The 21,982-nt window shown below is 39.1% G+C and overlaps 1 protein-coding gene and 1 pseudogene across 2 annotated transcripts in view; both read right to left on the minus strand.

Moving 5' to 3' along the window:
* The window catches only part of HPSE2 (heparanase 2 (inactive)), a 792,642-nt gene that overhangs the window by 560,839 nt on the left and 209,821 nt on the right, over window positions 1-21,982 (minus strand). The gene's annotated exons all lie outside the window — the stretch shown is intronic.
* Window positions 12,926-13,780, minus strand: LOC102137582 (ADP-ribosylation factor-like protein 5A; annotated as a pseudogene).

The following is a 21,982-nucleotide window of genomic DNA, read 5'->3' on the forward strand; positions in this document are numbered from 1 at the left end:
TCACAAGAACAGAAAACCAAACACCGCATGTTCTCACTCATAGGTGGGAACTGAACAATGAGATCACTTGGACTCAGGAAGGGGAACATCACACACCGGGGCCTATCATGGGGAGGGGGGAGGGGGGAGGGATTGCATTGGGAGTTATACCTGATGTAAATGACGAGTTGATGGGTGCAGCACACCAACATGGCACAAGTATACATATGTAACAAACCTGCACGTTATGCACATGTACCCTACAACTTAAAGTATAATAATAATAAATAAATTTAAAAAAAAAAAAGAAAATTAGGAGGTCATGGCGACCTTCAAGAGCTCAGATTCAGGCAAGTAATCAGGAAAATGCAGATTTCTGGGAGCTAAGGAGAGTGTGAATTGAAAATGGAGGCTGTAAGACAGATTACTTATTTGAAAAGATTGGCAGTAGAAGAAAAAAAGAGGATTTTATATTATATGCTAAGTTTAATGTCTCTAGAAGAACTTTAACTTTTTCAGTCTGTTATTTTAATTTTTATTTTTATAGTAAAATTCTATTTTAAAACACCACTATGCTACAACCTGAATTAAGTTATACCGTGGCTAAAATCCTGTCCTGTCCCCTGTGTGCATGGTGTTATATAGGATATTGGTCTCAATACACCAAAGAAAGCATATGAGTATTAGACTTGTCCACCCCATTCCTATCTGTGTTATTAAACAGTTGAACAGTAATTTGAATTTATAAAACTAATGCTGTTTCTTTGGGATTTTAATACGTTTATTATCTGAAATAAACAACCTCATTTCTCTAATCACCCTCTATTGACAACTTTACTAATTTGGTGAGATGATTATGTTGAAGTGTGAAAATCATATTGATATAAGATTTATATTTAAATCCAGATGTTTACACTTATTAAACCACTATGAAGCCTTATGATTTATTTTCTCTCACTTTAGGTCACAGCATATGGCTTAGAGAACACTTAACAGAAGTAGGCTAATGCACTCATACTTCATTCCTGGAAACTTTGGTTCTAGTTTGACTAAATTTACCAATAAAATAAGCTTGATGGACATGTGCAAAACTCTAGTCAACATTCTTCACTGTTAACGAAATTCTCTACTTATCTGTTTCCATGGGGTAGTCCTAGTGCTACCAACAAGAAATTTCTCAAGCACACAGTCATTTAAATAACTCAGGCCATGATTACATAAATTATTTTAGTACAGGTTAGTAAAAAGAATAAAGACAAAATAGATCTTATCTTTAAATTTTTTCTTTCACCAAAAAACCTGCTGACAGAAAAGATACTTTGTAACTAGTCAAATGTCCAGGCAAGGAAACTGTAATGGCCAAAGAACACAGTTACACAAACCAGAATATTCAGTAAAGGCTTGTTGACAGTACACACCATTGATGATTATACTTTAGGGTAAAGATAATGTTATGAGTAAAAAGTATGACATAAATTTGAATCTTAAAATTCTGGAAATTATAATCCATTAAGCTACAGTACATTACTAAAAATCATAGAGAATGGTCTTGATCAAGAGTCAGCAATTTTTTTTTCTGTAACAGGTCAGACTGTAATTAGTTTAGGCTTTACAGGCAATATGGTCTCTGTTGCAGTGAATTAACTCTGCCACTGTAGTGCAAAAGTAGCCATAAAGAATATATAAGATAATAAGTGTGGCTGTGTTCCAATAAACCTTTATTTACAAACACAGATGGCAAAAGCAACTACTCATCAACAAAATCTGCAATGAGAAGGTACATCAAAGAGACATGGGAGCCAGCTGAAAGAGCTACACATAGCCAAATCTAGAACAATTTGAACAATGAAACAATTAAAGTAATATTTATTATAACCCAAACTATAACATAAATACCCATAGTCACTATTAATAAGCAATTGATAAACAAATGGGAGAAAAGACAAATCTCTCATGCAGAATACAAATAATTGATGTAGATACTCCATCCTCACAGAGGTGAAGCATAACTCTCCACTCTTTAAGTGTGGGCTGCACATAGTAGTGACTTCCTTCCAAAAACTATGGTATGGATACCAAGGAAGGGTAAGTAACTTTACATTGGAGAAACCTGACAAACACTACCCTAGCCAGGTGATAAAGGCCAACATGAACAGTGATAAGTCATACTGATAGTGACTTATAACCAAATCTATAACCTCAGTTTAAATCATAAGAAAAATAGCAGACCAATCTCATACAGACACCTGATAAAATACCTGACCAATATTCCTTAAAACTGTCAACATCATCAAAAACAAGAAAAGTCTGAGAAACTGTCAGTCAAGAGGAGCCTAAAGAGTCATGATGACTAAATCTGGATGAGACCCTGAACAGAAAATGAATACATGTAAAAACTAGGTAAATATCTATAAAGTATGAGTTTTGGTTAATTTTTTCAGATCAAAAAGTATTTTATATTTTTATTTAATAGAAAAATAAAAATTACAAAATACATATACAAAATGATGTTTTGAAATATGTATACATGGTGGAATGGATCAACTGAGCTATTAGCATAGGTATTATCTCACATACCTATCTTTTTTTGTGATGAGAACACTTAAAATCTCCTCAATACATTGTTATTACCTACAGTTAACCATGTTGTACAATAGATCCTTTGTACATACACCTCCTATCTAACTGAAATTTTGTATTCTTTGACCAACTCCCTATCACCTGGTAACCACCATTCTACCCTCTACTTCTCTGAGTTCAATTTTTTAGATTCCACATATATACTATGCAGTTTTTAATCTTTCTTTGCCTCTTTATTTCACTTAATATAATGTCCTCCATGTTCATCCATGTTGTCACAAATGACAGGATTTCCTCCTTTTTCAAGGCTGAATAGTATTCCATCATATATATATATATATATATATATATATATATATATACACCACATTTTCTTTATCAATTCATTTGCTTGTGGACACTTAGATTGATTCCATATATGGCTATTATGAATAATGCTGCAATGAACGTCTGAGTGCAGATATGTCTTCAATACACTGAATTCATTTCCCTTGAATACTCATTAATGAGACTGCTGCATCAAACGGTAGTTCTATCTTTAGTTTTTTGAGGAACATCCATTCTACTTTTCATAATAATTGTACACATACCCACCAACAGCATGCAAGGGTTCCCTTCACTCCACATGCTTACCAACAGGTTATCTTTGGTCTTTTTGATCATAGCAATTCTAATGGGTGTGAGGTGATATCTCACTGTGGTGTTAATTTGCGTTTCTCTGATGGTTAAGCACCTTTTTGTATGCCTGTTGGCCATTTTTATAGCTTCTTTTGAGATACATCTATTCAGGTCCTATGCCCGTTTATTAATCAGGTTCTCTTCTTGCTATTGAGTTGAGTTTCTTACACATTTTGGATATGAACCCTTTACCAGATGGATGGTTTGCAAATATTTTCTCCCATTCTATAGGTTCTTTCAACATTCTATGGATTTTTTTAGCTGTGCAGAAACTTTTTAGTTTGATGTAATCCTGTGTGTCTATTTTTCCTCTTGTTGCCTATGCTTTTGGGGTCATGGCAATTTTTCCCTAGATTGTCTTCTAGTAATGGTAAAGTTTCAGATTTTAAATTTAAGTCTTTTATCCATTTTGAGTTGATTTTTGCATATGTTGTGAGACAAGGGTTTAATTTCATTCTAATGCAGGTGGAAATTCAGTTTTCTCAGCACCATTTTATTTGATATAAGTATAGTTACCCTGCTGTTTTTCATTTGTTTGTTTCCATTTGAATGGAATATCTTTTTCCATCTCTTCACTTTCAGCATGTGTTCCCTTAAAGGTGAAATAAGTCTCTTGTACACAGCACATAGTTGGCCCTGCTTTTTTTAATCCATTCAGCCCATCTATGTCTTTTAATAGGATAATTCAATCTACTTACATTCAAAGCAATTATTAATATGTAAGGGCTTATTACTGTTATTTTGTTATTGTCTTCTGTTTTTGTTTTTGGTTTTTTTTGTTGGTTTTTTTTTTGTTTTTTATTTTTTTTGTAGAACCTCTTTTCTTTCTCTCTTGCTGTCTTCCTTTGCAGTTAAGTGATTTTTCTCTAGAAGTATGCTTTAACATCTTACTTTTGATCTTCAGTGTATCAATTATAGGTTTTTGCTTTGTGACTACATTGAGGCTTACATAAAACCTTATAGTTATAAGAAACTATGTTAACCCAAAACTTTGATTGCATTAAAAAAAACTAAGCACTTTCATTCATCCTCCAATATTTTACGTTTTTGATGTCACTATTTACATCTTGTTATAGTGTGTATTCCTTAAGAAATATTTGTAGCTATTAATCTTTTTAATACTTTTGTCTTTTAACTTTCATACTAAAGATATAAGTGATTTACATATTACCTTTATAGTATTAGAGAATTCTAAATTTGACTGGGTACTTACTTTCACTAGTGAGTTTTATAGCTTCGTAAGTTTTTGTATCACTAATTAGTGTGCTTTCCTTTCAAGTTCAAGAACTACCTTTAGTATGTCATATAAGACAGGTCTGGTGGTGATGAACTCCCTCAGCTTTTATTTCTCTGAGAAAGTCTTTATCTTGCCTTCATTTCTGAAGGACAGCTTTGCTGAATACAGTACTCTTGGTTGGCAGGGTTTCTTTTTTCCTTTAGTACTTTTAATGTACCATCCCACTATCTCCTGCCTATAAAGTTTCTGCTCGGAAGTCCACTGATAGCCTTATTGGAATTCCCTTACATGTGATCTGCTTATTTTTCCTTGTTGCTTTCAGGATCTTCTCTTTGTCTTTGATTTTTGACAGTTTTATTATAATATGTCTTAGTATAATCTTGTGTGAACTGAATTTGATTCAATACCTTGGACCTTCTTGTACCTAGATCTCTGGATCTTTATGTGTTTTCCCAGATTTGAAAAGTTTTCTGCTACTATTTCTTAAAGTAAGCTTTTTACCCCACTTGTCTTTCTCTTCTCCTTGAAATCCTATAACTCAGACATTTGCTCTTTTACATTGTCCCATAAATTCGGTAAGTTTTCTTCCCTCCTTTTCTTTTTCTATTTTTCATCCTTTGACTATATATTTTCAAATAATCTATCTTCAAGTTCACAGATTTATTCTTCTGCTTTATCAATTCTGCTATTGATGCTTTCTATTGCAGTTTTCACTTCATTCATTGTATCTTTCAGCTCCAGAATTTCTGTTTCACTTTTAAAAACAATTTCAATCTCTCTGTTAAATTTCTCATTTTGATAGTTTACTGTTTTCCTGATTTCATACAATTTTTTCTGTATTTTCTTTAATTTTTCTGGGCTTCCTTAAAACAATCATCTTGAATTGTTTTTCAGGCAGTTCATAATCTGTAGTTCATAAAAGCTACTGGGAGATTATTGTGCTCTTTTGGTAGTGTTATATCTCCTTGGTTTGTCGTGTTTCCTCTTATCTTACATTGAAGTTTGCACATGGAAAGAAGTTGGAATTCACTCTAGTTTTTGCTGACTGGCTTTGTATGGGAGAGCCCTTCCTTTTCAGTCCATCCAGAGATTCTGAGTAAGTTGTCTGGCATTCTGAGTAAGTTGTCCACAGGTGGGCTTACTGCTGGAGTCTTTGGACAGGTGGCCTTGTAACTGAGTCAGCAGGTGGGTGGGCCTGGAACCTAGTTCTATGGGGTTAAGCCTAGGGCCTAAACACACCAGAGTGGACCTGTTGATTGGTTCCTCAGGAGTAGACCTGGAGCCTAGGTCACAGAGGGTAGGCCTAGAACCTATTTTTCCAGGGGCTTCCCTGAAGCCTGTATCCACATGAACTGTTCTGGCACTGGGGTAGTCTCTGAGCCTAAGTCTGCAGGGGTCAGCCAGGTGCTGGGATGGTCTTGGGAACTGAGTCCACAAGGGCTGGCTTGGAACTAGAGTGGGGATGGGATACAAGGGTGAGCCTGGGTTCTGGATCTGTAAGGTGGTCCTAGAGTCTTGATCCATGGGGACAAGTCTAGAACCAGAGTCTGTTGCAGCAGGCCTGGACCCTGGATCTACCGGACCTTGTGGCCACAAGGACTGCCCTGGAGGATGGCACCACAGGGACAAGTCTGGCACTGAGCAGGCCCCCAGAGCCTATGTCTACAGCAGCTTGCCTTGTATCTGATGCCAGACGCTATGACCTGGTGCTAGAGTAAGATTAAAGCCTGAAAAGGGCCTGCACCCATCCTGGCTTTGGCAGTCATGGGCCATTATGGCTCCAGGCTCCAAAATCTAGGGCAGAACTGAAGCCTTGGGTCCCAGAAGCTGGCCTGGCATTGGGTGGGCCTAGAACCTATCCATCTTGGTGATTTTGTCCATAGGTACCAGCTTGATGACTAGGGCTTCAGGGGCTGGCCTCATGCAGGGGTGAACCTACAGCCTAAGTCTGTAGAGGTTGGCCTGGTGCTATGTCATGCCTGAAACCTAGGGCCATTGAGGCCAGTTCAGTGCTGGTACCAGTCTGAGGCCTGGGGCTGCTGGGGTAGGCCTGGTATTGGGGCAGCCCCGAGTACTAGTGTGCAAGGCAGGCCTGGATCCAAGGGCTGCAGGATTCTGTCTTGTGCCAGGGTAGGCCTAGAAGCTCCATTTACACGTACTAGTCTGGAGCCTGGGGCTTCCAGAGTTGGCCTGGGCTAGGTGGGCCTGGAACCTGTTTCTGCAGAAGCCAGCCTGGAGGCTGTGTTCACAGGTATTGGCCTGATGACCAGGGCTACAGGGGCCAGTCTGGTGCTAGGGCAGGCCTGAAGCCTGGGATTGTTGATACTAGCCCACTGCTGGGGGTGGCCTGGAGGCTAGCACTGTGGGGATCAACCTGGTGGTAGGGTAGCACATAGAACAAGTCCTCCAGGTAGACCTGGAGTGTAGAGCTTCAGGATCTGGTCTGGCACCGAGATGAGCCTAGACATTCAGTCCACACATACCAGCCTGGAGTCTGGGGCTGTGAGGGCTTGTGTGGCACTAGGTTGTTCTGGGGCAGGGCTAGTGTTGGGGTTCCAGGTAGCATCCGATGCTCATTTTCCTCTCCCTCCCCCAAGGACAGAGTATCTATCTCCACATTGCGCTGCCTGGCATTGAGGGAGGAGTGATGCAGGTGATGTAAAACTGTCTTTCCCACCCTCTTCAATGTGTCTTTTCTTATTTCTGTGCTATACTTAGGTGCTGAAATCTCTCACCTGGCTTCCATTGCTGATGTAAAGGAATTTTCATGCATGAATAGTTGTTCAAAGTGATGTTTTTGCAGAGGACAATCACTGGAAAGTCATATTCTGCCACCTTGCTGACAACAATCTGGACTTTAGTTAATTAAAGTATATATAAATAAGAGATGGCACAGCAGATTTTGCCTAGAGGCCATAGTTTTCTGAATCCAGTCTGAGTTAATTGCCGTATTTACTACAGGTCATGATGGTCTCCTACAGTCATAACACAAAACAGAAATAGATGACAAAATGAGAGCAGGGCCTTTAGAGTCTAGCCCCTTATTTCACACATGAGAAAGCAGGAGCAGTGAGGTTAAGTTTCTTACCCAGGTCCAACCAGTCTGGAAGCGATGGACCTAAAACTGAGATTCAGGGTCCAACTTCCTGGCTAATGCTTTTTATGCTACACGATGCTGCCGCCCTCTCCCCATGCCCTGTATGCATAATTCCAAATCACTCAAGAAAAAGAGAAGCACTTTGGCAATTCAAATGACTTATGCAGTCCAAAAAAGAAAATCCTGGTGTGACTTCTTGCTTTCTTCCCAGATAAGATTTTTTCCCTAAGTTCTTGCAACTGCAAGTTAGAAACCATGGAGCACCAGAGCCCAGAAGGACTGACTCCTCACTGCTTTCCATCTCCTGATCTTGTTTACATGTGTTTATCTGCAAAAGTTTTAATGGAATAAGAGAAAACGAGTGCTTTAACTTCCCAATAAAATCTGTGCCCCAGCATGAGTCATTGTTTTCTTTTTTTACACTAGCAAGGGTAAAGCCTTCTGGTTTTAATAACTAATACTGCTGAGTTCAATAAAAAGCACTTAATTTAATTTAATCCAAACCTTGATCAATGCCAGCTTCCCCTGGAATTTTATCTTTGTTTTAATTTGAGTCTTTATGTTCAGAAAAATGAGAGGCCAAAAGGAAAGAAACAGAAGTCAATTAGCTTGTGGGCTTATTTCTGGACAAAGGACATGAAAATACAAGATTGACAGGTAAACTCCAAGGCTCTAATGTTTCTGCCCCACTGGACAATCTTTTCCTGGCAGAATTAATGTTTTCTTTAATCCTGAATAAAGAAACTGAACAATTCACAGCCCCATTTGGAAAATGTTTTTAAACAAAATATTCCAAAGCCAATTAGCATCAGATTTCTAAGCTAGAAATATATTGCCTTTAATGTGTCAATAATCAAGAGATATGCTACTGTAAAATTAGATACAGAAACCCTCAAGTCCATCTGTTTCAATTCTAAAGCAGCCAGACTCAGTGCTTAAGGGACTGAAATGTATATAGGGACTAAAATGGAAATAAAATGAAGCACCCTTGAAGATAGTTTTGATAAGCTTTTTTAAAATGATCCTTTTATTGTCACAACAGAGTTCAGTCCTATTTCTAAAAACATCCATCATTGAAGAATTGCAATTTACTATTAACTGAAACCACTTTCATAACTTTAACCTGAAAGTTCCTGCTGCTCTGTCAAGTTTGAACCAAAAACTTTGCAACAGTTGATGGGAATTATGAAAACCTATATTTTTGGTTCAATTATGTAGTTTTTCAGTGCAGAAGCATCTAGAAATGTTCTGAAGGCTATTAAAAGAGAACTGAGGCCAGACACAGTGGCTCACCTATAATCCCAGCACTCTGGAAAGCACAGGTGGGAGGATCACTGGAAGCCAGGGGTTCAAGACCAGCCTGGTCAGCATAATAAGGCCCAGTGTCTACAAAAAAAAAAAAAAAAAAAAAAAATTGCCAGGCATGCTGCTACATGCTCTGTAGGCCTGGCTACTCAGGAGGCTGAGGAGGGTGAATTACATGAGCCCAAACTCCTAGTTTGAGGCTGCAATGAGCTATGATTGCACCACTGCACTCCTGCCTGGATGACAGACTGAGATCCAGTCTCAAAAAACAAAAACAAACAAACAAAAAAAGGATCAGGGATAGCATTCAGTCTCCCTCCAGAGCCGGGTTACTACTGGCAGCCATATTTCCTTGCCACCATCTGGAAGTACTGATTCAACAGTGGACCAGAGGGAAAAGGCAGCCAGTTTCTTGTAGAATTCCAAACTTCAGTTCCCGTAGCACCTGGTTTCCATAGGGGTTTCATGTCCAAGTCTGATTAAACCACAATTCATAGACTATAGAATGTTAACCCTGGGAGGAGACAAAGAGTATCTAAGCCAGTGATTCACATACTTATGGATTTCAGGACCAGTAATATTTCAAAAAGAAAAATATCAGGGCACCAAAACAGAGTTGCTCATTTTTTTCATAGTTATTTGCTTTTGCAAAACAAAGACATTTAAAATAGCAACTACCATTAATTATCAACATCATTTCATAACTTCAATAACAAAAATGTAGGAAGGACATAAACTTGGAACTTAAAAATTAAATAAATTTAGCTTCATAAAAACTCATCACTTGGTTCTTATTTTGTCCCAAGTTGCTAAAAACTTCATTATAAACTGAAATTCATTTATAGACCATTGTTTGGGAACAATTAGCTAGTTTAATTCTTAATAGCAGACCCTTAGAACCGTCTCTGTTATGACCACAGCTGTTCTCCAATAAATTAATAATCTAAAACTCAGTGAGATTCTTTAAGGAATAAGATGATTTACGTGCTTAAAGAGGACATCAAATGAAACTTGTAGCAACCATTGTTTTGGAAAGCCAAAAGACTGGAAGTAAACTAAATGTGTTTATTTTTTATTTTTTTATCTTTGAAAATCCTTTAACATAAAACATTATAAAAGGTAAATAAAACATACTTGGGGAAAAAGTGACCATGAAATCAGCCTGTTTGGGAATCCTCACCTTCACCTAGAAGCAATAATAGTGTTAATGATATACTTTCCTGAGCTTGGGAAAAAGCAGGCTCATGAATTGCAGCCTTGTGAAAGAGGCATTTACTTGACTCCTATTGATTCCAGAGATCAGAATTACCATAAATGGGCAGAAATTTTAAGAGAGCAGTACATAGATAAAGATAAGAACTTGTTTTTAGAAGCATAATTTCCTAAGTCAATTCAAAGATGACTGGGCAACTTCATGGTATGGGAGGCCAACCTATTCTAGAAGTGCTTAAGCAAAACCTGGTTAACAAATTGGCAGCTTTACTGCAAAGGGAAATCAAGGTAGTAGATTAGCTTAGATAACCTCTAAGAAGCCATCTAACTCCAAAAATCTAGGATTCCTTTCCCATTCCAGCCCTTACCTGCCAAGAGTCAATAAAACATTTGTCAAATACTTGAGGATAGACACAAAACTCTCATGAGGATGAGTATGAATTGCACAATTTCAGAACACTGACAACTCAGTAATCATCAGTCTTTTTTTTTTAACTTTTAAGTTCAGGGGTACATATGCAGGTTTGTTACATACGTAAACTTGTGTCATAGGGGTTTGCTGTACAGATTATTTCATCACCCAGGTATTAAGCCTAGTACCCATTAGTTATATTTCCTGATCCTCTCCCTCTTCCCACCCTTCACCCCTCTGTAGGCCCCAATGTGTGTGTGTTGTGTTCCTCTCGATGTGTCCATGTGTTCTCATCATTTAGTTCCCATTTGTAAATGAGAACATGTGGTATTTGGTTTTCTGTCCCTGTGTTAGGTTTTCTTTTTTTCTTTTGTAATTTAGGATTTAGTTTTGTAAAACCATGTAGACAAATATTAAATGTTATGCTTGCATTTTGAACATTATAAATATGAAACATGAAACATCGAATGTTAAATACTGACCTCCTAGGCCTGACCTGGATTTAGATACTGAGTATTTCACATTTTACAGAAAGGAACTTTCAAAGTTTGATCAATACTTATAGTATGTACTATTATTCACCAAAATCTTCTTGAAATTTAAAAGGCTGAAATTAAAAGTAGTTTTCTTTTCTTAAATATGCTAAAACGTACCAGTTTCGATTAACTTTCAGATTTTCAGGCCATGAAAGATACACAGGCCAGGCACGTTGGCTCATGCCTGTAATTCCAGCACTTTGGGAAGCCGAGGCAGGCAGATCACAAGGGCAGGAAATCGAGACCATCCTGGCCAACATGGTGAAACCCCGTCTCAACTAAAAATACAAAAATTAGCCGGGCGTGGTGGCATTTGCCAGTAGTCCCAGCTACTCGGGAGGCTGAGGCAGGAGAATTGCTTGAACCTGGGAGGCAATGGTTGCAGTGAGCCGAGATCGTGCCACTGCACTCCAGCCTGGTGACACAGCAAGACTCCATCTCAAAAAAAAAAAAAAAAAAAAAAAAAGATATACAAATAGAGTACCCAATAATATGTTTTAATACATTTATGACAAATTTGTTTACAGTTGTGACAGGAATATCCTTGACTTTCAGATATTTTTAAAAAATGCTCTAAGCAAACATAAAGGGTATTTTGGGTCAAGTTACTTCTTAGTACAAATACTACATTGTATCAATCAATTTTTAAAAGAAATTCTTAAAGATATTTAAAAAAGCTTGCATTTTATAATTGTCAAACAATATATTTATATTACAGAAGATACAACAAAATTTACATAAATAAAAAATCTCACACTATATTCTAAGTCCTAAAATAAAAAAGAAGAAATCTGCAAATTAAGGAATTACCAATGTTGTTCAGAAAACATACCTTACTTTTACTTCGAAATTCACTTTAACTGCTTGACATATAATTTAATACTTAAAAATAACATAGCTAAATTATTTTATAATATTTATAGAATATTACTTCTCTGAGTAGACATGTTTCACACAACAGTTTCCAATTAATGCTGATAATTCATTTGATAATTTTAATCACAATTTATGATAGACTGATTAATGGATTAAAAATTTATTCAGTAATTTAGATGTCATAAGAACAATTGCAAGTAATAATCTTGTACAATCCTGCCCATTAGTAATACTAAGCCAAGAATCTGGCAGCTATCAAATTCTGTTGAATTATGTTTCCATCTGTATGATTGGTCAACAACAAAAAATAGATACACAATATCATGCTTTTTCCTTTTCCTTTTTTTTTTTTAAAACAAGCAGCTCAATGATTTGGAGGGTTGGTTAATACAATACAGAAAATATAGGGAGAAAGTATAAAATGGCACCTAACACCAATGCCAGTACTTATCTCATTATGGTTATAGCTAAGGATATTATTAATATTTGTGTTATTTGCTTTTCTTTAGAACATCAGTCAAAGCTATTAACTTGAACTTGAGGTATATAAACAATACATATACAACCTTATGCAAAATACTTTCCTAAGTAACATTATATTTTAAAATACTGGAAACTGAATATCTGTGCTGATTTGTATTTTGACTTAACGGAACAAGAAGAGAACAACACTCAACTAGGGAGGGTTATGCTGACAATAAAGCTCTTAAAATTCAAAATGTCTTCCTCTCCCTTTGTACTTACCACAGGCTACACAATGTCCTGAGAGGATTCATTATGAAAAAAATGTCATTCACAGCTTTAATAACTTACTTTGGAAAAAACTAACGAGAAAGCAGATTGGAAGGTGAGACTTCATCTTTGTTTTCAAATAAGTGGTCTTAATTTTTCTTCTCATGGAAAAGGCTTAAATCAGTTGATTATAAATATATCTAAATCTTTAATTGCTGCAGCTTTCAGGTAAAGTTTAGCACTTCATTTATACAAAGTCTATGAGAAGAAGTCAGTAGAGATCATCTAATCTTAAGTTGTGACATCAACCATTCAAGTCCTTGGCACAATGCCTCACGAGTTAGAGAACAGCATGCCTGGATATGACACTGGTGATCTTTAAAAGATAATAGCTTCACAAACTGGGAGATTTCTGCTACAGTTATGCATTCTTTAACATCTCATTTATTAGCAAAAATCAGCAATCCAGCTTTTCTTAGGTCCTCATGTGCTAACATTTTATAGAGTTTCTAGTTACAGAAATCCTCTCTCTCTCTCTCTCTCTCTACTGTTCACAACTATACAGATTCTGTGTTAGTATAGTAAGAGTTTCAGGAAGAACGAAGAGATTCTTGGCCACCAGTATCCCACATTAGGAAATGTATATTATTATGATTATGATTATTATTGTTATTTGAGACACAGTCTTGCTTTGTCACCCAGGCTGGAGTGCAGTGGTGCGATCTTGGCTCACTGCAACCTCCGCCTCCCGGGTTCAAGCAATCCTCCTGTCTCAGCCTCCCGAGAAGCTGGTATTACAAGTGCATGCCACCACACCCAGCTAATTTTTGTATTTTTAGTAGAGACAGGGCTTCACCATGTTGGCTGGGCTGGTCTCGAACTCCTAACCTCAGGTGATCCACCCACCTCAGCCTCCCAAAGTGCTGGGATTACAGGCGTGAGCCACCAGCCGGAAACATGTATTATTAATCACTACCTCTTCTACATTACTTCCTGTTGTGGGAGATGTATGTACAACTTCATTCATAGAAAATTGTTAAAGGATGGTAGTTTTCCCTGCACTATCCAGCCCAATAATGATACTTTTGTGCTCCTGGTGATTGAACAGTCTCCATATCCTGGTGAAGAGATTTCCCATTCTTGGGCAGTGGACCCTGTCTTCAGACACCCAGACCGCCTGGCCTCCCTGGCTTGGGCTAAGGGGGCAGCAGAGAGAGACACACTGGAGCCTCTGCCTCTGCAGCTGCTCCCTCCCTGATTGCTGGCCCACTTCCAGGGAACCAGAGGGAGGTGAAACCCAGGTCACCCTGCCACATGCGAGGCCCTGCTGCTGCCATGCACTCACCTGGCTCATGGACATTGCCACCAAGTTGTCTGCGGCGAGCCTCATAAGCCATTGTCCTCCCCCTTCACGTGTTAGTTTGCTAAGGTTAATGGCCTCCAGCTCCATCCATGTCCCTGTAAAGGACATGATCTCATTCTTTTTATGGCTGCATAGTATTCCATGGTGTATATTTACCACATTTTCTTTATCTAGTCTATCATTCATGGCCACTTAGGTTGATTCCATATCTTTGCTATTGTATACAGTGTTGCAGTGAACATGTGCATGCATGTGTCTTCATAATAGAATGATTTGTATTCCTTTGGGTATATACTCAGTAATGGGATTGCTGGATTGAATGGTATTTCTGTGTTTAGGTATCTGAGAAATCACCACACTGTTTTTCACAATGGTTGAACTAATTTACACTACCACAGTGTATAAGTGTTCCTTTTTCTCCACAACCTCACCAGCATATTTTATTTTTTGACTTTTTAATAATGGTCATTCTAACTAGTGTGAGATGGTATCTCATTGTGGTTTTGATCTGCGTTTCTCTGATGATTGGTGATGTTGAGCTTTTTTTTTCACGACTGTCAGTCACGCGTATGTCTTCTTTTAAAAAGTTTCTGTTCACGTCCTTTGCCCAATGTTTTTTTTTTTTTTGATGGAGTCTTGCTCTGTTGCCCAGGCTAGAGTGCAGTGGCACAATCTGGACTCATTGCAAGCTGCGCCTTCCGGGTACACGCCATTCTCCTGCCTCAGCCTCCCGACTAGCTGGGACTACAGGCACCCGCCGCCACGGTCGGCTAACTTTTTGTATTTTTAGTAGAGACAGGGTTTCACTGTGTTAGCCAGGATGGTCTCGATCAGCTGACCTGGTGATCTGCCTGCCTCGGCCTCCCAAAGCGCTGGGATTACAGGCATGAGCCACTGTGCCCAGCCCCTTTGCCCACTTTTTTATGGGCTTGCTTTTTATTCTTGTAAATTTGCTTAAATTCCTTGTAGATGCTGGATAGTTGACCTTTGTTGGATGCATAGTTTGCAAAAATGTTCTACCATTCTGTAGGCTATTTACTCTGTTAATAGTTCCTTTTGCTGTGCAGAAGCTCTTTAGTTTAATCAGATCCCACTTGTCAATTTCTGCTTTAGTTGCAATTGCTTTTGGCATCTTCATCATGAAATCTTTGCCTATGCCTGTGTCCCAAATGGTATTGTCCAGGTTGCCTTCCAGGGATTTTAAAGTTTTGGGTGTTACATTTAAGCCTTTAATCCATCTTAATTTTTATATATGGTATAAGGAAAAGTTCTAGTTTTAATCTTCTGCATATTGCTAGCCAGTTATCCCAGCACCATTTATTGAATAGGGAATCCTTTCCCCATTGCTTATTTTTATCAGGTTTGTCGAGAATCAGACAGTTGTAGGTGTGTGGTCTTATTTCCAGGTTCTGTATTCAGTTCCACTGGTCTATTTGTCTGTTTTTGTACCAGTACCATGATGTTTTGGTTACTATAGTCCTGTAGTATAGTTTGAAGTCAGGCAGTCTGATGCCTCCAGCCTTGTTCTTTCTGCTTAGGATTGCCTTGGGTATTCAGGTTCTTTGTTGGTTCCATATGAATTTTAAAATAGTTTTTTTCTAGTTCTGTGAACAATGTCAATGATAGTTTAATAGGCATAGCACTGAATCTATACATTGCTTTGGGCAGTATGGCCATTTTAACAATATTGATTCTTCCTATCCATGAGCATGGAATGTTTTTCCATTTGTTTGTGTCATCTCTGATTTCTTTGAGCAGTGGTTTATAGTTCTTCTTATAGAGATCTTTTACCTCCTCAGTTAGCTTTATTCTTAGGTATTTTATTTTTTTGTGTGGCAATTGTGAATGTGAGTTCATTCCTGACTTGGCTCTCAGTTTGACTGTTATTGATGTAGGAATACTAGTGATTTTTGCACATTTATTTTGTATCCTGGAACTTTGCTGAAGTTGTTTATCTTCTTAAGAAGCTTTTGGGCTGAGACTGGAAGTTTCTAGACACAGAATCATGTCATCTGCAAACTAGGATAGCTTGACTTCCTCTCTTCCTATTTGCATGCCCTTTATTTCTTTCTCTTGCCTGATTATCCTGGCCAGAACTTCCAATACTATACTGAATAGGAGTGGTGAGAGAGGCTATCCTGTCTTGTGCCAGTTTTCAAGGGGAATGCTTCTAGATTTTGCCCATTCAGCATGATGTTGGCTATAGGTTTGTCACATACAGCTCTTATTATTTTGAGGTATGTTCCTTTGATACCTAGTTTATTGAGAGTTTTTAACATGAATGGATGTTGAATTGTATGGAAATCCTTTTCTGCATCTATTGACACAATCATGTGGTTTTTGTCGTTAGTTCTGTTTATGTGGTGAATCATGTTTATTGATTTGTGTATGTTGCACCAATCTTGCATCCCAGGGACGAAGCCTACTATCAAGTGGTGGATAAGCAAATATCCCCTGGGAAGAGAAATAACTTAAAACTCTAGCAGCTTAATCACTTCCCCACTTTGGACTTCAGCTTACCCACCTGTAAAATAAGGGGTTTTGACCACATGATCTCTGTGGTCTTCTCTAGTATGAAAATCTAGACTTACTAGGCCTAAAGGCCAGGGAATGAGAGTAGTTTATGGCTGGGTTTTCAAGGCTGCCTAGAAACAGCAGTTGGAATTATAAGCAGCCTCAAGTATTCTCTCCCAACCCTGAAGTTATAGGGAAAGATTTAAACATGCTTCCAAGCCTCATGGGCAAATCACTCCCTTAGAGCTGTTGGACAACCTTTGGCTAATAAAGATTAAACAAATAAATATAAAAAATGGTTCTATCCAGCATCCTGAGAGGCCAATTTGCTGTTAATGGTGGCGTTTAGGCCCTAAAAGGGTATTAACTTACAGAGTAGTAAAGTTTCCAAACACAGCCCAGAGCTTTAAAAGATGTACAGGTGCCAAAATTAAGGGCCAAATTACCAATCTGTTTTAAATGATGGTCTGGGAATGCTCAATATGACAAGGAAAATGTATGACAAATAATATCTTCAATACAAAGAAAAAGTTGCTTGAATATATTAAAGGAAATGGACTACCACTTGGGACTCCTTTTTTGCCCACTCCTCAAAGAGGTAATTTTTCAAAATCGACTTGAAGACACAGCTAATGCAAAATGACCCTTTAAGCATAAAGTAAGCTCATTTTTAACTGAAACAGTTTTCATGTCAGCATTTGCCTAAACCTTTGGGAATTTAGAAATTCAAAGAAATGCACATTCCATTAGTATCAAAACTAGGTGCTTCCATGATGTACTAAATGCTGCGTTACTCAACATATGCAAAAGCTTTAAGTCAGAGTAAAGCCGGCTGCGTTTCTACTCATCGACAAGTTTAAAGAATTCATTGGCAGCCCTGCTGGATGACAACAGAATGACTTCCTGTCAAGTAACCTCCATCCTCCAAGGTGACAGGAAATGGGCTTAAACACTGGTAATATCACTAATCAATGTAAGGAAGCACATGTTCCCAGCCTGCAATTGTGAAGTTTGGTTGCAATGTGTTAGCTGCTTGCTGGGCCATGTGATTCAGCATAATGACAGATGAAAGGAAAGGTCAGATTTACAAAGTGTTGAAGAGGTGTCATCAAGTATTGCATATTGCTTCAAGATGTCCTCTGCATCAGAGGCATCTCACTATATAGGAGTTAATTTCTCCTGCAGAATTCTTTAGTTTCCCTACAACCTTTATGGAAGCCCCCAAATTTATTTCAACACATGAAGAATTGGACTTTCTCTTATTTCTGATTGACACTAAATAGTCCAAGATAATGGTTTTACCTTTATATGATTCTACCTTGGTCTTTAAGATAAGTGCATACGTGTATATACCTTCAGGCTTTGCCAAATACACTCATGTAGAGTCAAAGTAGCCAGATTTTCCTCAAAAGTTCATTCTAGTGCTTCCACTTTCTTGAGGTGGTTCCCCCCTCTCAAATACAATGGCAGGTGTATTCCTTTTCAAAGAAGCACTATTCAGTTTTTTGTTGTGTTTTGTTTTGAGATGGAGTCTCACTTACTCTGTCCCCCAGGCTGGAGTGTAGTGGTGCAATCTTGGCTCACTGCAACCTCTACCTCCCAGATTCAAGCAATTCTCCCACCTCAGCTTCCAGAGTAGCTGCGATTACAAGCATGAACCACCACGCCTGGCTAATTTTTGTATTTTTAGTAGAGATGGCATTTCACCATGTTGGCCAGGCTGGTCTCAAACTCCCGACCTCAAGTGATCTGCCCACCTCAGCCTCCCAAAGTGCTGGGATTACAGGTGTGAGCCACCGCACCCAGCCTATTCATCCTCTTTATACTAAAGAGGATGTGAGGAAACATAACTTTCCCTTTATTTACAGAATAGGAAGGGACCTTCAGGGTCCTCTCCCAGAGCCCATTCCTATCAGATTCATTTCTTCAGTCATAAATTTTTCATAATTATTTTTTGAGCACTTACTCTATATCAGGAATTATACTAGTGGTTACAATACCAAGTAGAACCAGATGTAGTCTCTGATCTCCTGGAGATATTTAATTAAATAATCAAATAGGCAATTATTGAAATAAATATATAATTCATAAACTACTTATAATTATTAAATAAATAACTATTCAACGAATGTATAGTTGTTAACTGGAGATGAGTAAACAGACATAGAAAGGTGAAGTGACTTTCTAAGGTCCCATCATAAGTCTGTTATGGAATACCGGTCTCCTGGCTCCCAGCCCAGTTCTCTTTTATTCTGTATCCTAGTGCATTTCAGTGTGCTTTCCCTGGACTGAAAGATGATCTGACATTCCCTTTCCAAGGCAGTCTCATAGCATCTTCTCCAGAGCAGGGCCTTCCAAGTTTTTTACCTCCTTTTGCAAGTTTAAAATGCTTTGCTCTTTGCTGAGATTTACCTGAGGGAAGGGCAGTGTGTATGCAAGTGTATGTGTTGAGGGAGGGTGGTGAATGTCATAATGGAGGTCTCCTAAGCTTTTGTGAAGAACACACAAGACTATGCTAGTAAAAGAAATACAGCAGTATCCGCCTAGCCTTTCATGATCCCTGCCCACAGTGAAAAAGAGATATGTATCTGGGGACAGGTGAAGGGAGACATTCTAAGTGATTTTCTAAAATCACCATCAGCTTTGTCATAAATATTACCTGAAAATGGTGAGCTGGCCAACTAACAGGGCCAGGGAACACACAGGCTATGGACGTGTCCTGGAAAACTATGGCAGAGGATGATATTTATTGGCTGTGAGAGTAGAGCCAGGGCTTTCTGAAGCATTATCTCGAAAGTCAAAGTAGCAAGACCAGATAGTCCATTTATTCCTTTCCAGGTCTTGGAAGACACAAGAGTAAAGAACTTCAAATTATCTGATCCCTCCATTAAAAGCTTTACAGTTCACATGCCTGTCTCCATAGGAGAGAAGCAAGCTGTTTTCAACACTCAACCTACAAACTAGGTCCCTAATCAATGTTTACTTAATGCATAAATGGTGTGGACAGTGGCATCAATCTGCACTGATGAACATTAATAATAAGAGTTTATTGAGCACTTAGTATGTGAGAGATACTATGTTAAGGGTGTGAATGCATTATTAATCCTAATAACACTGTAAAACAGCTAAAATTATTACTCTTATTTCATAGATGAGAAAAAAAGAGATTAGCAAGGTTAAATAATTCATGCAAGGTTACTCATCTAATAAAAGACCAGAGCCAGGATTTAAATATAAATCTGATTCACTTCAAAGCTCATGTTCCTGGTCACCATATTTATTGCCTGCTTGATGGTTTAGGCAAGACAAGATATAGAGCATCTCGCTAAGGGTCCTACTCTGAATTAATTAAGACACTTACAATAGCAAATAAGAAAAAAACAAATAAATGTAATACATAAAAAGAGAAGACAAAGTAAGGTGTTTTAAGGATTAATTAATTTAGTAGCTTAGTGGTATAATGCAAGTGCTTTCTAATTTCTTCTCTGATGTCCTTAGAACACTGGCTTTTGTCCTCAGGCTTGTGCCTTAATAATAGCAAGATGGCAACAGCAGTTGCAGGCATTACCTCCTCACACAGTTATATATGAAGGAAGAACACCAAGTTAATGACTATCTATACCAAAAAAAACCCAACACCTTCATGAGAATCAAAAATCGGGGGGTGGGGGTGGGCTGGCACTCATTGTACCTGGTTTTAACTTAATATCACTGAAAGAGGCACTGAGGAGATAGAAAATACAGCCTGAATCTCTGACACCACCCCTCTTCTGCCCCCTAGCAGTGGTAGCTTGGTGCAGAGAGCTTCTCTGGGCACTAGGGGAGGAAGAACAGAGAAATTCTGAGAAATTTAACTCAGTGCCATCCTGATAAAGCAGAAAAGAAAACTGGACCAAACTCAGCTGATGCCCACCCACGGAGGGAGCATTTAAACTAGACCTAGCCAGAAAGGAATCACCAATCCCAGTTGTCCGAATCTGAGTGCCTGCAAACCTTGTCAGGGAGGGCTACAGCACTCTGTGTCTCCAAGTAAACTCGAAGGGCAGTCTAGACCATAAGGACTGCAACTCTTAGGCAAATCCTTGTGTTAAACTAGGCCCAGACACAGTGGACTGAGGGGGCATGTGACATGCTGAGACACAAGCTGGAGAAGACAAGGAAGTGCTTGCACAACTCTTCCCCTAACCGCAGGCTGCACAGCTCAAAGCTCCATAAGAGATCCCTTCCTTCCACTTGAGGAGAAAAAGAAGAGTAGAGAAGACTTTGTCTTGCATCTTGGATACCTGTTCAGCCACAGCAGGATAGGCACTGATCAGAGTCATGAGGCCCACGTTTCAGGCCCTAGCTTCCAGTTGACATTTCTAGACACACCCTGGGCCAGTAGGGATTCCACTGCCTTGAAGAAAAACACCCAGTCCTGGCAGCATTCATTACCTGCTAACTGAAGAGCCTTTGGGCCCTGAATAGCTAGCAGCAATAGCCAGGTACTATAATCAAGGGCCTTGGGTGAGCCTCTGAGACTTGCTGGCTTCAGGTGAGAGCACCACATTACCAGCTGTGCTGGCTACAAGGTAAAACTCCCTCTGCTTGAGAAAAACATAGGGAAAAGTAAAGGGGGCTTTGTCTTGCACCTTAGGTACCAGCACAACCACACTGGGATAGAGCACTAAGTGGGTTCTTGACGTCCCTGATTCCAGGACTTGACTCTCGGCCATTTCTGGACCTGCCCTAGGCTAGAGGAGAAACTGCTGCCCTGAAGGGTGAGTCCTGAGCCAGGCAGCATCCACCACAAATTGACTTAAGAGCCCCTGGGCCTTAAGGGAACATCAGCGAAAGTCTGGCAGTATTCCTTGTGGACTGGGGTGGTGGTGGCTATGGGGTGAGGCTTCTCTGTCTTTGGAAATGGGAGAAAAGAGTGGGAAGAACTGCATCTTGCAATCTGAGTGCCATGTCAGCCACAGTACAATAGAACACTAGGTAGACTTCTAAGGTTTTTGACTCTAGTCCCTAATCCAGGATGGCACTTCTGGACCTAGCTGGGACTGGGGAACCTCACCACCCTGAAAAGAATACAGGCCTGGTTGGCATTGCCACTTGCTGATTGTAGAGCTCCAGGGCCTTGCATGAACACAGGCAGTAGCCAGGGAGTGGTACAACAGGCTTTGGGCAAGACTCAGTGCTGTGCTGGCTTCAGGACTGACCCAGCACAGTCATAGTAGTGGTGGCAACAGAGGTGCTTGTGTCACTCCAGCTCCAGCTTTATGTGGCTCAGAACAGAGAGAGAGACTCTGAGAGAAAGTAAGGGAAAAGAACAAGAGTCTCTGCCTGATAATCCAGCGAATTCTTCAAGATCTAGTCTAAGACCATGAAGGTAGTTCCTCTATGAGTCTACAAGAACCACAGTGTTACTGGGTTTAGGGTGTCCCCGAAAGCAGATACAGCTTAGATCACAACACCCAAG

This window comes from Macaca fascicularis, chromosome 9 (genome assembly GCF_037993035.2).
Source record: "Macaca fascicularis isolate 582-1 chromosome 9, T2T-MFA8v1.1".
Taxonomy (NCBI): Eukaryota; Metazoa; Chordata; class Mammalia; order Primates; family Cercopithecidae; genus Macaca; species Macaca fascicularis.